Here is a 16,250-nt window from a genome sequence, read left to right on the forward strand (position 1 = left end):
GTCCGTCCATAATTGTATACCACCTAACCGTGGTTTTTTTTTCTTTCTTCTTTATACATACATACTACGACATCTCTTTATCAACCAGTCTATATTAGCAGCAGACACAGTACAGTACGGTAGTTCACGGCTGTGGCTACCTCTGTGTCGGCACTCGGCAGTCCGTCCATAATTGTATACCACCTAACCGTGGTTTTTTTTTCTTTCTTCTTTATACATACATACTACGACATCTCTTTATCAACCAGTCTATATTAGCAGCAGACACAGTACAGTACGGTAGTTCACGGCTGTGGCTACCTCTGTGTCGGCACTCGGCAGTCCGTCCATAATTGTATACCACCTAACCGTGGTTTTTTTTTCTTTCTTCTTCATACATACATACTACGACATCTCTTTATCAACCAGTCTATATTAGCAGCAGACACAGTACAGTACGGTAGTTCACGGCTGTGGCTACCTCTGTGTCGGCACTCGGCAGTCCGTCCATAATTGTATACCACCTACCCGTGGTTTTTTTTTCTTTCTTCTTTATACATACATACTACTACATCTCTTTATCAACCAGTCTATATTAGCAGCAGACACAGTACAGTACGGTAGTTCACGGCTGTGGCTACCTCTGTGTCGGCACTCGGCAGTCCGTCCATAATTGTATACCACCTACCCGTGGTTTTTTTTTCTTTCTTCTTCATACATACATACTACGACATCTCTTTATCAACCAGTCTATATTAGCAGCAGACACAGTACAGTACGGTAGTTCACGGCTGTGGCTACCTCTGTGTCGGCACTCGGCAGTCCGTCCATAATTGTATACCACCTAACCGTGGTTTTTTTTTCTTTCTTCTTCATACATACATACTACGACATCTCTTTATCAACCAGTCTATATTAGCAGCAGACACAGTACGGTAGTTCACGGCTGTAGCTACCTCTGTGTCGGCACTCGGCAGTCCGTCCATAATTGTATACTAGTATCCATCCATCTCCATTGTTTACCTGAGGTGCCTTTTAGTTGTGCCTATTAAAATATGGAGAACAAAAATGTTGAGGTTCCAAAATTAGGGAAAGATCAAGATCCACTTCCACCTCGTGCTGAAGCTGCTGCCACTAGTCATGGCCGAGACGATGAAATGCCAGCAACGTCGTCTGCCAAGGCCGATGCCCAATGTCATAGTACAGAGCATGTCAAATCCAAAACACCAAATATCAGTAAAAAAAGGACTCCAAAACCTAAAATAAAATTGTCGGAGGAGAAGCGTAAACTTGCCAATATGCCATTTACCACACGGAGTGGCAAGGAACGGCTGAGGCCCTGGCCTATGTTCATGGCTAGTGGTTCAGCTTCACATGAGGATGGAGGCACTCAGCCTCTCGCTAGAAAAATGAAAAGACTCAAGCTGGCAAAAGCAGTAGCACCGCAAAGAACTGTGCGTTCTTCGAAATCCCAAATCCACAAGGAGAGTCCAATTGTGTCGGTTGCGATGCCTGACCTTCCCAACACTGGACGTGAAGAGCATGCGCCTTCCACCATTTGCACGCCCCCTGCAAGTGCTGGAAGGAGCACCCGCAGTCCAGTTCCTGATAGTCAGATTGAAGATGTCAGTGTTGAAGTACACCAGGATGAGGAGGATATGGGTGTTGCTGGCGCTGGGGAGGAAATTGACCAGGAGGATTCTGATGGTGAGGTGGTTTGTTTAAGTCAGGCACCCGGGGAGACACCTGTTGTCCGTGGGAGGAATATGGCCGTTGACATGCCTGGTGAAAATACCAAAAAAATCAGCTCTTCGGTGTGGAACTATTTCAACAGAAATGCGGACAACAGGTGTCAAGCCGTGTGTTCCCTTTGTCAAGCTGTAATAAGTAGGGGTAAGGACGTTAACCACCTCGGAACATCCTCCCTTATACGTCACCTGCAGCGTATTCATAATAAGTCAGTGACAAGTTCAAAAACTTTGGGTGACAGCGGAAGCAGTCCACTGACCAGTAAATCCCTTCCTCTTGTAACCAAGCTCACGCAAACCACCCCACCAACTCCCTCAGTGTCAATTTCCTCCTTCCCCAGGAATGCCAATAGTCCTGCAGGCAATGTCACTGGCAATTCTGACGAGTCCTCTCCTGCCTGGCATTCCTCCGATGCATCCTTGCGTGTAACGCCTACTGCTGCTGGCGCTGCTGTTGTTGCTGCTGGGAGTCGATGGTCATCCCAGAGGGGAAGTCGTAAGCCCACTTGTACTACTTCCAGTAAGCAATTGACTGTTCAACAGTCCTTTGCGAGGAAGATGAAATATCACAGCAGTCATCCTGCTGCAAAGCGGATAACTGAGGCCTTGACAACTATGTTGGTGTTAGACGTGCGTCCGGTATCCGCCGTTAGTTCACAGGGAACTAGACAATTTATTGAGGCAGTGTGCCCCCGTTACCAAATACCATCTAGGTTCCACTTCTCTAGGCAGGCGATACCGAGAATGTACACGGACGTCAGAAAAAGACTCACCAGTGTCCTAAAAAATGCAGTTGTACCCAATGTCCACTTAACCACGGACATGTGGACAAGTGGAGCAGGGCAGGGTCAGGACTATATGACTGTGACAGCCCACTGGGTAGATGTATGGACTCCCGCCGCAAGAACAGCAGCGGCGGCACCAGTAGCAGCATCTCGCAAACGCCAACTCTTTCCTAGGCAGGCTACGCTTTGTATCACCGGTTTCCAGAATACGCACACAGCTGAAAACCTCTTACGGCAACTGAGGAAGATCATCGCGGAATGGCTTACCCCAATTGGACTCTCCTGTGGATTTGTGGCATCGGACAACGCCAGCAATATTGTGTGTGCATTAAATATGGGCAAATTCCAGCACGTCCCATGTTTTGCACATACCTTGAATTTGGTGGTGCAGAATTATTTAAAAAACGACAGGGGCGTGCAAGAGATGCTGTCGGTGGCCAGAAAAATTGCGGGACACTTTCGGCGTACAGGCACCACGTACAGAAGACTGGAGCACCACCAAAAACTACTGAACCTGCCCTGCCATCATCTGAAGCAAGAAGTGGTAACGAGGTGGAATTCAACCCTCTATATGCTTCAGAGGTTGGAGGAGCAGCAAAAGGCCATTCAAGCCTATACAATTGAGCACGATATAGGAGGTGGAATGCACCTGTCTCAAGCGCAGTGGAGAATGATTTCAACGTTGTGCAAGGTTCTGATGCCCTTTGAACTTGCCACACGTGAAGTCAGTTCAGACACTGCCAGCCTGAGTCAGGTCATTCCCCTCATCAGGCTTTTGCAGAAGAAGCTGGAGACATTGAAGGAGGAGCTAACACGGAGCGATTCCGCTAGGCATGTGGGACTTGTGGATGGAGCCCTTAATTCGCTTAATAAGGATTCACGGGTGGTCAATCTGTTGAAATCAGAGCACTACATTTTGGCCACCGTGCTCGATCCTAGATTTAAAGCCTACCTTGGATCTCTCTTTCCGGCAGACACAAGTCTGCTGGGGTTGAAAGACCTGCTGGTGAGAAAATTGTCAAGTCAAGCGGAACGCGACCTGTCAACATCTCCTCCTTCACATTCTCCCGCAACTGGGGGTGCGAGGAAAAGGCTCAGAATTCCGAGCCCACCCGCTGGCGGTGATGCAGGGCAGTCTGGAGCGACTGCTGATGCGGACATCTGGTCCGGACTGAAGGACCTGACAACGATTACGGACATGTCGTCTACTGTCACTGCATATGATTCTCTCACCATTGAAAGAATGGTGGAGGATTATATGAGTGACCGCATCCAAGTAGGCACGTCACACAGTCCATACTTATACTGGCAGGAAAAAGAGGCAATTTGGAGGCCATTGCACAAACTGGCTTTATTCTACCTAAGTTGCCCTCCCACAAGTGTGTACTCCGAAAGAGTGTTTAGTGCCGCCGCTCACCTTGTCAGCAATCGGCGTACGAGGTTACATCCAGAAAATGTGGAGAAGATGATGTTCATTAAAATGAATTATAATCAATTCCTCCGCGGAGATATTGACCAGCAGCAATTGCCTCCACAAAGTACACAGGGAGCTGAGATGGTGGATTCCAGTGGGGACGAATTGATAATCTGTGAGGAGGGGGATGTACACGGTGATATATTGGAGGGTGATGATGAGGTGGACATCTTGCCTCTGTAGAGCCAGTTTGTGCAAGGAGAGATTAATTGCTTCTTTTTTGGGGGGGGTCCAAACCAACCCGTCATATCAGTCACAGTCGTGTGGCAGACCCTGTCACTGAAATGATGGGTTGGTTAAAGTGTGCATGTCCTGTTTTGTTTATACAACATAAGGGTGGGTGGGAGGGCCCAAGGACAATTCCATCTTGCACCTCTTTTTTCTTTTATTTTTCTTTGCGTCATGTGCTGTTTGGGGAGGGTTTTTTGGAAGGGACATCCTGCGTGACACTGCAGTGCCACTCCTAAATGGGCCCGGTGTTTGTGTCGGCCACTAGGGTCGCTAATCTTACTCACACAGTCAGCTACCTCATTGCGCCTCTTTTTTTCTTTGCGTCATGTGCTGATTGGGGAGGGTTTTTTGGAAGGGACATCCTGCGTGACACTGCAGTGCCACTCCTAAATGGGCCCGGTGTTTGTGTCGGCCACTAGGGTCGTTAATCTTACTCACACAGTCAGCTACCTCATTGCGCCTCTTTTTTTCTTTGCGTCATGTGCTGATTGGGGAGGGTTTTTTGGAAGGGACATCCTGCGTGACACTGCAGTGCCACTCCTAAATGGGCCCGGTGTTTGTGTCGGCCACTAGGGTCGCTTATCTTACTCACACAGTCAGCTACCTCATTGCGCCTCTTTTTTTCTTTGCGTCATGTGCTGATTGGGGAGGGTTTTTTGGAAGGGACATCCTGCGTGACACTGCAGTGCCACTCCTAAATGGGCCCGGTGTTTGTGTCGGCCACTAGGGTCGCTAATCTTACTCACACAGTCAGCTACCTCATTGCGCCTCTTTTTTTCTTTGCGTCATGTGCTGATTGGGGAGGGTTTTTTGGAAGGGACATCCTGCGTGACACTGCAGTGCCACTCCTAAATGGGCCCGGTGTTTGTGTCGGCCACTAGGGTCGCTTATCTTACTCACACAGTCAGCTACCTCATTGCGCCTCTTTTTTTCTTTGCGTCATGTGCTGATTGGGGAGGGTTTTTTGGAAGGGACATCCTGCGTGACACTGCAGTGCCACTCCTAGATGGGCCAGGTGTTTGTGTCGGCCACTAGTGTCGCTTAGCTTAGTCATCCAGCGACCTTGGTGCAAATTTTAGGACTAAAAATAATATTGTGAGGTGTTAGGTATTCAGAATAGACTGAAAATGAGTGGAAATTATGGTTTTTGAGGTTAATAATAATATGGGATCAAAATGACCCCCAAATTCTATGATTTAAGCTGTTTTTTAGTGTTTTTTTAAAAAAACACCCGAATCCAAAACACACCCGAATCCGACAAAAAAAATTCGGTGAGGTTTTGCCAAAACGCGGTCGAACCCAAAACACGGCCGCGGAACCGAACCCAAAACCAAAACACAAAACCCGAAAAATTTCAGGCGCTCATCTCTAGTTAATGTTAGTATAGTCATGCCACAGACCATATAGTGGAAATTGTGTCATCAGTTGCATGTAAAATCACACATCATCACTACAGTACTATAGATTAGGAAGTTTCTGGTATTTTTATGCAAAACACTTCCCATACTGTAAATCCTAACAGCACTTTACTAAGCAGCGATTTTCAAAGCCGATGCATTTTCGTCAGTATTAGACAATTGATTTACATGGGTAACAATGTTAAATACAAAGCTTCCTTGGTTTGTATTTAATATTATTGCCCCTTTAAATCCAATAACCAAATGCCAAAGATGAAACAGCTTTAAAAACCACTGTTCAATAAATTTACCGCCAGGTGTTACATGTATTTTCGACTTCAGTATATCATTGATATTAGGAGGAATTTATCAGATACCATGCAGTAGCATCATTATAATTACATCATGGGCACACTATCAAAATGGGTGGTCTTCAGTTTGTCGGCTGTGTGGGTCCCGGCGCACAGTATACTGGCGCCGGAATCCCGACAGCCGGCATGCCGACACCATTTCTCCCTCGGGGGTCCACAACCCCCCTGGAGGGAGAATAGATAGCGTGGCATGCGTGGCGTGCCACCGTGCCCGCAAGGGGCTCATTTGCGCTCATCACGCTGATGGTATACCGGCGGTCGGGATTCCGGCGCCGGTATGCTGTGCTCCAGGACCCCGACAGCCGGCATACCATACTACACCCTATCAAAACACTGGGGGGTCAATCCAATTAGGGGCCTAATTCAGATCTGATCATAGCAGAAAATTTGTCAGCAGTTGGGCAAAACCATGTGCAGTGCAGGGGGGCAGTTATAACATGTGCAGAGAGAGTTAGATTTGGGTGGGGTGTGTTCAAACTAAAATCTAAATTGCAGTGTAAAAATAAAGTATTTACCCTGCACAGATACAAATAAATAACCCACCCAAATCTAACTCTCTCTGCAAATGTTACATCTGCCCCCCCCCCCCTGCAGTGCACATATGGGGTCATTCCGAGTTGATGGCACGTAGCAACTTTCTGCTGCTCGTGCGATCAACTAGACGCTGCCTATGGGGGAGTGTATTTTAGCATATCAAGGCTGCGATCGCTTTTGTGTAAAAGAAGACTAGCCCTGCAGTTACTTACCCTGTGCGATGAATCCAGCGATGAAGGTCCCGGAAATTGACGTCAGACATCCGCCCTCCAAACGCCTCGACACGCCTGCGTTCGGATCTCCACGCCCGGAAAACGATCAGTAGACCCCCCGATCCGCCTCCCGCCTGTCAATCTTCTTGTGACCGCTTTCTTCATTCCCGGTGTCGTTGCCCAGCAACTGCCATCGCTGAGTAATGACGCGCCTGCGCATTGCGTCCGCCACGCATGCGCAGAACCGACCTGTTCGCACCGCTGCTATGAACCGCAGCGTGCGAACGGGTCGGAATGACCCCCATGGTTTTACCCAACTGCTAACAAATTTGCTGCTGCTATCAATGCTGAATTACCCCCCATGTGCACTGCAGGAGGGGCAGATATAAATTGTGCAGAGAGAGTTAGATTTGGGTGGGGTGTGTTCAATCTGAAATCTAAATTGCAGTGTAAAAATAAAGCAGCCAGTATTTACCATGCACAGAAACAATAATACCCACCCAAATCTAACTCTCTCTGCACAGTTTATATCTGACCCACCGGCAGTGCACATGGTTTTGCCCATTAGCTAACAAATTTGTTGCTGCGATCAGATCTGAATTAGGCCCTAGGTGCGAGTTGCCTGGTGCGCGATACGAGCTCCCATTTTCTCTGCAAAGTCATTTTGCAATCCAATTCACATTGAAGCAATCAGAGGAAATGAGCATTTTTTGTGCACACCCCCTCAGTATCCTGTTGATAGATCTAAAATTTCTAGGTAGGCAGTCAATAGGTCGACACCATATGGTCGACATGCATTAGGTCGACAGGTACAAAAGTTACAGATGAAAAGTCGACAGTGCTTAAGGCCGACCTGCAGAAAAGGTCGGCAGCTTTAAAAGGTCAACATGACTGTGTTTTTTGGGGTTTTCACATGTTTTTCAATATTTGCTTAATTTACTATCCACATGGACATCGATTGTGAATAGTAACGTTGCACGAATCATGGCGAGTGAAGCGAGCCTGCAAGGGTCTACGTTTGTACTGCTAGTGGTCAAAGTGGGTTATTCAGGTAGGATTGCAGAATCTGCAATCCTTTCTTTCACATGCTGGGGGCCGCCCATTGTAGGGCAAGGCCGCCCAGCATGCTTATAGTGCCGTCCAGTGGCTCTAATCGCAATTAAATTACAGTCACAGCAACTGTAGATGACCCCCTGCATCCGCATTCCGGCTGCAAAGGCAACCGGCCTGCCACCATCTTTGCCATGGGAACAGCTGTGTGCGATGTCACGCAGCCGCCTCGAAAATGCAGCCGCCCCCAGCCCCATTTTCCCAGCGTCGCCCACGCACTGACCCGTCGCTGCCCCTGCCCACCACGTGAACACCTCTACCTGTCAATCAGGTAGAAGTATTTGCAGCGTTTACTGGGCCGTGCAAGCGCAGGACGGGAACTGCGCATGCGCACTGGTGCCGTCAACTGGGAAATGCAGTCACATTACTTTGCGATGCGACTTGAAAACCCCCACATAACATGAAATATACAATAATTGGCCAACAACTCCCAAAAGGCTTGTGTCGACCATTTTTGTGTCGACCATTGTCATGTCAACCTTGTTTTGTATCTGGGTAACTACTGTGGGTGCAGTGGGTGCAGTTGCTTTGGGTCCCGTATCGCCTGGGGGCCCTGCAGCTCCCTCTGCACCTTGTCACACTGCAAAATAGAACATGGGCTGGGCTGGCCATCAATAAAGCTAAATTGCAATGAAGTTTATTTTCTCCCTTCTCTGAGTCCGGGTCCTCCGTGATTGACGCATTGACGGCATCATCAAAGTAGAGCAGACTAGGTGTGCTGACCAAGGGGTTGGTGACGAGGGTCAGTTCTGGGCAGGCCACTTGACCCTGCCTTCCCTCAGTTGGGGTTTTCTAGATTGGACGAGTAACCAAGGGGTGGGCAGTGACAATCAGGGTTGTACACACTATGGACACTGGTAGTAGTGAGTCTGTGAAAAACTGTTTTACAGTAGTTATACTGCACACTTAACGCACCAGCAGTACGGATGGGGTAATGGTTAGCATTACTGCCTCACAGATCATAGGTTCAATTCCCACCATGGCCCTAACTGTATGGAGTTTGTATATTCTCCCTGTACTAGCGTGGGTATCCTCCGGGTACTTCGGTTTCCTCCCACAATCTAAAATTATACTGGTGGGATAATTGGCTCCCAACAAAAAAATAAAAAAAATAACCCTAGTGTGAATGTGTGTGCATGTTCTTGTGGTAGGGAATATACAGGTCTATTTACTAAGCCTTGGATGAAGGTAAAGTGGATGGAGATAAAGTAACAGCCAGTCAGCTCCTAACTGTCATTTTTTAAACACAGCGTGTGACATGTCAGTAAGGAGATGATTGGTTGGTACTTTATCTCCACCCACTTTATCTCCATCCAAAGCTTAGTAAATAGATCCCATAGATTGTAAGCTCCATTGGGGCAGGAACTGATGTGAATGGCCAAAGCGCTGCGGAACATGTGTACACTATATAAATAACTGGTCGTAATTAATAAATAAATAACCAAAAGAAATAAAACATTTGAATGCTTACATATTAACTCCCTCCAGATCACATTGTCTAACCTGTTGCCTGTCACATACTCGCTTGTAATACAGAATGATGCACGAGGTGGTGGTTAAGGTAGTCACAGCTAGTGCTTAACCTGTTGATGGGTGATTATCCCGCCACCCACATGCCCTTCCTGACCTCGGCACAGCCTCCTGTCAGTACAGTTCTGTTATGTTCCTATACTATTCTTTTAATTTAGAGGGAAAAAACAGAAAGTAATGTGACCTGGCACCTATTAACCAGCCAGATACCTGCAGCTTATTCAATGGGTATACTCAACCCAAATGCAACATAAAATATGTAGTGAAAAATGAACAAGCGCTGGTAAGTGACTAAAAATACTTGGCTTTTATTTTAAGAATTTATAGACATATATTATATATCAGTATATATCATACTGATCTGAGGAAGCCGCTGACATCAGGAAGGCGGGGAAACGCATCATCAGACATGGAACTGGCAGTCACACAGTGCAGCAGTGTCTGTTAGCACTACACAATACACAGCGGTAGTGCCTATCTATCACAGTCAGCAGCAGCCTGTGCCCAGGGGAGCGGCAGCATACAACAGAGGGGAGCACTCTTATCAGCGGTTAACACACAGCAGCCAGGAGTCACCCACTACCTCTGGATATGGCCACTATCAATGGTTAAAAAGCACCAGTGGCCGGAAGGACAGCGGTAACAATTTATTAATTCATTGACTTTCTTTACATGTATGCTGTTTCATTATACTAAGGCTCTCAGCTCTGTGATATTAGTAATGGAACAATTATACTGACTCTCCCTCTGCATACAGCTTATTTAGAACAAGGCTTTGAGTTATTTACCACCATCAATGGAATAGTTGCGGTCCAATGGACTTTTTCTCTACATATTGACAACTAAGCCCATTCTTCTGAGTGTTGTTGTTAGGGTCTCCTGCCCTGTGCTGCCACGTCGTCATGGCAACCGGGAGACAAGTGCTAGTGGAGTAACCTGAGCGCAGCTGATACTCCGGTTCGGGTCTTTTGCTGTGCAGTGGTTATAGGCTCTGTGCACGGCAGGGGATCCGGTGCTGGTTTTTGTGCTCACAGTCTGTGAGGTCTGAGTGGGGCGTGGACAGCACCTGCTTTATAAGGCCTCTTTTCAGGGTAAGCAGATGCTGCTGAATCTTTGTTGGTTAGTCAGTTCATGAAAGTTAGCCAGTACTGTGTAGCTTTGTATTTGTTTGTTGCTTACTGCAAATAGGCCTGGGGATTTGGTATTACACTCTGCCAATCCAGACCTAGCAGTAAGACTGGAGTCAGTCGTTTAGCTTGCTGGGGTTCTGTTACTACTCTGTGAACTTAGCAAGTTTGCGGCTGTATTCTAAGACTTGCCTGTCTAATCCTGTCTCACTGTGCTAGGTGTCAGGGGTCAGTTTAGTGGCAGTAAGCTAAAACCTGTGCACTGCAAGTGAGAATCAGGATTGTGGAGTCTCTCCTTGTGTCTATCATTCCATCTCTGACCAAGGAGTTTACTGCCACACCCGTTGGTAACCCTTTAGGGTTTTGCTGTTGCCCTTAGCAACAGCATTTCGGGTTCTCTACGTATTAAAACACAACATCTTGCTATTTCCATCTGAGCAGTTCTAATACAAGGGAGATACCCAGTTCCTTAGCCTCTGGGCTTCTCTGTTCACTTTGTGTGTATTTTGTTACCCTATCACCTTCTGTGTACGTTATGTCATATTCCCCAGTTTGTCTGTGAGTCCATTTGTTTTGCATAACAGTTCAAACACCAGTACATTCCTGCAGACACTGGAGTGCATAACAGTTCTGACACCAGTACTTTCCTGCAGGCACTGGTGTGCATAACATATTCAGCAGCCTAATACTCCTGTTGAAATTTTGTGGGAATATGGAGCATACCCCTCAAAATACGTTGCAACAGGTGGTCGATCAGGTGCAGGTCCTGACTCGACAATTTAATGATTTGTCCATAAAAATGCACACCTCCCAGGCTGCTGGCGGAGCTCCCGCAGCAGCAGCACCTGCAGGGGTTAAGGAGCCGAAAGTAAATCTCCCGGATCGTTTTTCTGGAGATCGCTCGCAGTTCTTTTGTTTCAAGGAGAGCTGCAAGCTATACTTCCGGCTTAGGCCTCAGTCTTCTGGGTCGGAGATTCAGTGGGTGGGCATAGTGATTTCCTTGCTACAAGGAGACCCACAGGTCTGGGCATATGGGTTGCAGCCTGACTGTCCGTCGCTTAAAAGTGTTGATGTTTTTTTTACGGCACTGGGCATGTTGTATGATGACCCTGGCAAGACGGCCTCAGCCGAGGCTCAGATTTCGATCCTTAAGCAAGGGCGAAGGCCAGTTGAGGTTTACTGTACGGAGTTTCGGAGGTTGGCCCATGATACCCAGTGGAATGACCCAGCCCTGAGACACCAGTACCGAAGAGGTCTTTCTAACCAGATAAAGGACCAACTGGTACAATATCCCTTGCCTGATAGCTTGGATCAGCTCATGCAGTTATCCATCCGGGTGGATAGACGGCTGAGAGAGCGTAGGCTTGAAAGGGAGACTGAGATTTCCTTCCTTCCCAAGGGAACCTCAGACTCTGAGGAATTTTCTGAGGAGCCTATGCAGATTGGGGCTACCCGCCTCTCCTCGCGTGAGAAGACGCGGAGGAGACAGCAGGGCTTGTGTTTGTACTGTGGGAATAAAGGTCATGTGGTAGTATCATGCCCAGAAAAGCCGGAAAACTTCAGGGCCTGAGGGTGATGGGAAATATCCTGTCAGGCCAGAAGTCAGAATTTCCCAAGAAGACTTTTATCATTCCGGTGACCTTGAAGATCCTCGGTCAAACTGTCAAGACTGAGGCCTTTGTGGACAGTGGGGCCGACGGGGTTTTTATGGACCGCCAATTCGCCCTGAAACACTCTGTTCCCTTAGTACCCTTGGCATCGGAAATTGAGATTTGTGGGTTAAACGGGGAACCATTATCCCAAGGTAAAATTACCTCTTGCACTAGCCAGATTTCTTTGTTTATTGGAGCCACACACTCTGAAAAATTGTCCTTTTATGTGACTGTCTGTACTTTTGCCCCATTGGTGTTGGGGTTACCCTGGTTAAGGGCCCACAATCCTCAATTTGACTGGGTCTCTGGGGAGATTCTTAGTTGGGGTACTGATTGTTTCAGGAGTTGCTTGAGCCTTCCAGTCAGGCTCTCGCAGCTAAGTTTGCCAGGATTGCCAGGGTGTTATGCAGATTTTGCGGACGTGTTCTCCAAAAAAGTTGCAGAGGTACTACCTCCCCATCGCCCCTATGACTGTGCCATTGATTTGTTGCCAAATGCTAAGCTTCCCAAGAGCAGGTTGTACTCCCTGTCACGTCCTGAGACTCAGGCTATGGCAGAGTACATTCAGGAGAACTTGGCTAAGGGATTTATCAGACCTTCACAGTCTCCAGTTGGGTCGGGGTTCTTCTTCGTGGGTAAAAAGGACGGTTCGTTGCGACCCTGCATCGACTTCAGGGAATTGAACCGTATCACGATTAAAAACTCATACCCACTGCCTCTCATTTCGGTCTTGTTTGACCAGCTTCGTACTGCCACCATTTTTTCTAAGATTGACCTACGCGGTGCGTACAATCTAATCCGAATAAGAGAGGGGGATGAATGGAAGACTGCCTTTAATACCCACTCAGGGCATTATGAATATTTGGTGATGCCTTTTGGGCTCTGTAATGCCCCGGCAGTCTTCCAGGATTTCATGAATGATGTGCTCAGGGAATATTTGGATAGATTCTTAGTTGTATACTTAGATGACATCCTAATCTTCTCCCATTCCCTGGAGGAACATCGGAAGCATGTACGCTTAGTCCTCCAGAAACTCAGAGACCACCGGCTTGGGGCGAAGCTGGAGAAGTGCGAATTTGAAGTTCAGCAAATCGCATTTCTAGGATATATTATCTCCCCAGAAGGTTTCCAAATGGAGGGTTCCAAGGTACAGGCAGTCCTGGATTGGGTGCAGCCCACTAGTTTGAAGGCGCTTCAGCGTTTCCTGGGCTTTGCGAATTTTTATAGACGATTTATCGCTGGATTTTCGTCTATAGTGGCGCCCTTGGTGGCACTCACTAAGAAAGGGGCGGATGTTGCTCACTGGTCTTGTGAGGCTAAAGCGGCTTTTGCCCGTCTCAAAAGGGTATTTGTTTCGGCCAAGGTGCTGCGACACCCAGATCCAGAGCGTCCTTTTGTGGTGGAGGTGGATACCTCTGAGATGGGTATTGGGGCAGTGCTTTCTCAGATGGGAGTGTCTGATAATCGCCTTCATCCCTGTGCTTACTTTTCCCGTAAATTTTCGCCTGCCGAGATGAATTATGACGTGGGTAACCGGGAATTGTTGGCTATTAAGGATGCACTCGAGGAGTGGAGACACTGGCTTGAGGGGGCTAAGTTTGTGGTCTCAATTCTCACTGACCATAAGAATCTGGCATATTTAGAGTCAGCGAAGCGTCTCAATGCCAGGCAGGCACGATGGGCTTTGTTTTTTGCTCGCTTTAATTTTTTGATAACATATCGCCCTGGGTCAAAAAACATCAAGGCTGATGCGCTCTCGCGGAGTTTTGCTCCAATCCAGGAGACCACCGAGGAGCCGTTGCCCATTGTTTCCCCATCATGTATTAAAGTGGGCATTACCCAGGACCTCTTATCATTAGTCCTTAGAGCACAGGAGCAGGCTCCTCCAGACCTTCCGGTAGGTCTTTTGTTTGTGCCTCCTAGGTTAAGACAGCGAGTGTTCCTGGAATTCCATGCCAAGAAGTCGGCAGGTCACCCGGGTATTGCCAGAACTCGGGAGTTGCTATCTAGGGCGGTGTGGTGGCCCTCGGTGGCTAAGGATGTGGATCAGTGGGTTCGGGCATGTGACATCTGTGCCCGAAATAAGACTCCTAGAGGGGTTCCTGTTGGCCCATTACATCCACTCTCTATCCCATCTAAGCCATGGACCCACATTTCAATGGATTTTGTGGTGGACTTGCCCAAATCCTCGGGGATGACAGCCATCTGGGTTGTCGTTGACAGGTTTTCGAAGATGGCGCACTTCGTTCCACTGGTTGGGCTGCCATCAGCCAGACGCCTGTCTGAATTATTTATGCTGCATGTTGTGCGTCTCCACGGGTTGCCACTTGATGTGGTCTCTGACCGCGGATCCCAGTTTGTGGCCAAATTCTGGAGGGCATTTTGTTCCGATCTCCAGATTTCTGTCAGCTTGTCGTCAGGCTACCATCCGCAGTCTAATGGGCAGACTGAAAGGGTGAACCAGTCCTTGGAGCAGTTCCTCAGGTGTTATGTCTCCAAGTGTCAGACTGACTGGGTTGCTCATCTGTCCATGGCGGAGTTTGCCTATAACAACGCGGCTCACTCTGCTACAGGGATCTCTCCCTTCCTTTGTGTGTATGGGCATCATCCTAAGGCCAATTCTTTTGACCCCCTGGACTCCACGCCTGGTGGTTCCTCTGTGGTTTCGGTCCTTAGAGGTATTTGGCGGAAAGTGAAGAAAGCCCTTGTGTCTGTGTCATTAGTGACCAAAAGGGTTTTTGATAAGCGGAAAAGACCCTGCAGCTTCAAATTAGGAGACTTCGTCTGGTTGTCAACCAAGAATTTGAAGTTCAGACAGCCATCTCATAAGTTAGGCCCCCGGTTCATCGGCCCTTATAAGATCACCAGGGTTATCAATCCGGTGGCATTTCAGTTAGATCTGCCCCGTTCTTTGGGTATCAATAAAACATTTCATTGTTCCCTTTTAAAACGGGCGATTAGTAATCCTTCTTCCAGTGGAAGACCTTCCCCTCTTCTGATACGTGGCCAGAGGGAGTTTGTTGTTGAAAGGATTCTTGACTCCAAGGTGGTTCGGGGTCGGCTGTCATTTTTGGTGCACTGGAAGGGGTATGGCCCGGAGGAGCGGTCGTGGGTGCGCAGTTGTGATCTTCATGCCCCCAGACTGATACGCTCTTTCTTCTCGCAGTTCCCCGATAAACCCGGTGGTAGGGGTTCTTTGACCCCTCGTCAGAGGGGGGGTACTGTTAGGGTCTCCTGCCCTGTGCTGCCACGTCGTCATGGCAACCGGGAGACAAGTGCTAGTGGAGTAACCTGAGCGCAGCTGATACTCCGGTTCGGGTCTTTTGCTGTGCAGTGGTTATAGGCTCTGTGCACGGCAGGGGATCCGGTGCTGGTTTTTGTGCTCACAGTCTGTGAGGTCTGAGTGGGGCGTGGACAGCACCTGCTTTATAAGGCCTCTTTTCAGGGTAAGCAGATGCTGCTGAATCTTTGTTGGTTAGTCAGTTCATGAAAGTTAGCCAGTACTGTGTAGCTTTGTATTTGTTTGTTGCTTACTGCAAATAGGCCTGGGGATTTGGTATTACACTCTGCCAATCCAGACCTAGCAGTAAGACTGGAGTCAGTCATTTAGCTTGCTGGGGTTCTGTTACTACTCTGTGAACTTAGCAAGTTTGCGGCTGTATTCTAAGACTTGCCTGTCTAATCCTGTCTCACTGTGCTAGGTGTCAGGGGTCAGTTTAGTGGCAGTAAGCTAAAACCTGTGCACTGCAAGTGAGAATCAGGATTGTGGAGTCTCTCCTTGTGTCTATCATTCCATCTCTGACCAAGGAGTTTACTGCCACACCCGTTGGTAACCCTTTAGGGTTTTGCTGTTGCCCTTAGCAACAGCATTTCGGGTTCTCTACGTATTAAAACACAACATCTTGCTATTTCCATCTGAGCAGTTCTAATACAAGGAAGATACCCAGTTCCTTAGCCTCTGGGCTTCTCTGTTCACTTTGTGTGTATTTTGTTACCCTATCACCTTCTGTGTACGTTATGTCATATTCCCCAGTTTGTCTGTGAGTCCATTTGTTTTGCATAACAGTTCAAACACCAGTACATTCCTGCAGACACTGGAG

The sequence above is a fragment of the Pseudophryne corroboree genome, chromosome 1 (genome assembly GCF_028390025.1).
Source record: "Pseudophryne corroboree isolate aPseCor3 chromosome 1, aPseCor3.hap2, whole genome shotgun sequence".
Classification (NCBI taxonomy): domain Eukaryota; kingdom Metazoa; phylum Chordata; class Amphibia; order Anura; family Myobatrachidae; genus Pseudophryne; species Pseudophryne corroboree.